This window comes from Otolemur garnettii, unplaced genomic scaffold (genome assembly GCF_000181295.1).
Source record: "Otolemur garnettii isolate 467f Iridium unplaced genomic scaffold, OtoGar3 scaffold00130, whole genome shotgun sequence".
In the NCBI taxonomy this organism is placed as follows: domain Eukaryota; kingdom Metazoa; phylum Chordata; class Mammalia; order Primates; family Galagidae; genus Otolemur; species Otolemur garnettii.
In genome coordinates this window covers 5,215-7,118 of record NW_003852525.1, presented here as the reverse complement: position 1 = coordinate 7,118, position 1,904 = coordinate 5,215, and positions in this window count along the sequence as shown.

Genomic DNA, 1,904 nt, shown 5'->3' with positions numbered 1-1,904 from the left:
CCCTGCGGTGCGTGGGCTGAGAGAACGTGCGTCCCTGCGGTGCGAGGGCTGAGAGGAGGCGCAGCCCTGCGGTGCGAGGGCTGAGAGAACGTGCGTCCCTGCGGTGCGAGGGCTGAGAGAACGCGAGACTCTTCGGCGCCACCCTGCCTGAGAGGATGGAGCCTCGCCACAGCATCAGCACCACGACTTCAGGACGCCGGGGCTCCCGTACTTCAACCCTGACTGCGACTTTCCCGTCCGTGCTCCGCCTGCTGAGGGGCAGCTGGTGTTCAGAGACCCGGTAGGAGGCTCCGTGTGGGAAACGGAGCGCCCACTGTGTCTACCACGCCGAGGTCCTCCATGCACGAGTGGCTTTGGCCGCCGGTGTGATGTCCACTCAGTGACTTCTCCACACTAAAGGAACAGCAGACTGTTACCTGGGCGCTTGGATCTACAGCCGTGGTCAGCTGAATTTGGGTCGGGCTCGGCCTTTGCAGCCAAGTTCGATGTCGTCTCTGCTTTCCTGACAGGGTATTGACAGGGTTGTTTATAGAAGAGTTTCCTTCTGGCGGGCGTGGTGGTGGCGCCTGGAGTACCGGGTGCTCCGGAGGGTAGGGCAGGAGGATCTCTGAGGCTCGGAGGTTGAGGTTGCTGTGAGCAGTGACTGTAAGGCACTCTACGCAGGGCGACAGAGTGAGACTGTCTTAAAAAAGTCATTTACTTCCTAGTCTGGCGTTGTGGCGGGCGCCTGTGGTCCCAGCTACTCGGGAGACGGAGGCAAGAGAATCGCTTAGGCTCAGGAGTTGGAGGTTGCTGTGAGCTGTGCGATGCCACGGCACTCTGCCGAGGGCGATAAAGTGAGACTGTCTCTGTAAAGCAAAAAAAAGTCATTTACTTCCAAAAATTGTATACTTCTAGGTAACTCGCAAGAGCAGCACAACAAGTAGTGCTCTTTTCCCCTCAGATTCCCTAGCGATGACTGATTGCTGTATCAGATTTGGCACTGCAGACAAAGTACTCCCAGGTATTTGACCCAAAGCAGGGATACAGCTGGCAACCATTGAACTCCAAATTGGTAAGTACCGAGTTCCTACCTTACATTTCAATCCAGTGGCCCCCTCACTTCACCACATGTGGCTGCTCCAGAAGGTGCAAATCCCAGCGGTCTGCAGACACCTTCAGCTCAGGCTTGTCAGTGCACCTCACCCTGTACCCTCATGCTTTTTCTCTGAGTGAGTGTGCTGTTGTTGGACTAATGAGTCTGTCATTTAAGTTAATTGACAGAGAAGAGGATAAGAGAGTAAGAATTTCATTTTTATTTATAGAAAAGTCAGTAATTGCAAAGAGCAAGAATATCTTTTTAAAGAGCTGTTCTGTTTGAGGGGGTGGGGGGTCACTTTTATATTTTTATAGTAGTGTTATTAATTGGCCTAGTAAATGTTAAAAAAAAACTCCCTGACTATAGATTATAAAGTTAACTCTTTTTTTGTTTGTTTTTAAAGTGGTTACTTTTCTTTTTATGCAGTTTTTGGCCGGGGCTGGGTTTGAACCTGCCACGGGCATATGGGGCTGGCGCCCTACTCCTCTGAGCCACAGGCGCTGCCCAAAGTGGTTACATTTTTAAAGTATTTTTATTTGGTCTAAATTTAGTTAATTATTACCACCACACGAAAGAACCAGTCTGGAAATGGATTGAAGTGCTAGGTTGAAAGAGGTGGTCTAACCAGAGGTGCAGGGGGAGCCCTGAGCCCCCTGGGAACAGCTATACAGAACAGGTGTGGAGACATGCTCTTTCCCCATGTGTTCTTACCCCCAAACCCCCATGAAGAAGCACCAAGCATCAGTGTTTACCTGCTTACTAACGAGTGACCAATCTTATCTCATTCTGGAACAGTGAGTTACTTGGGGAATGCCCGTAAGTCACA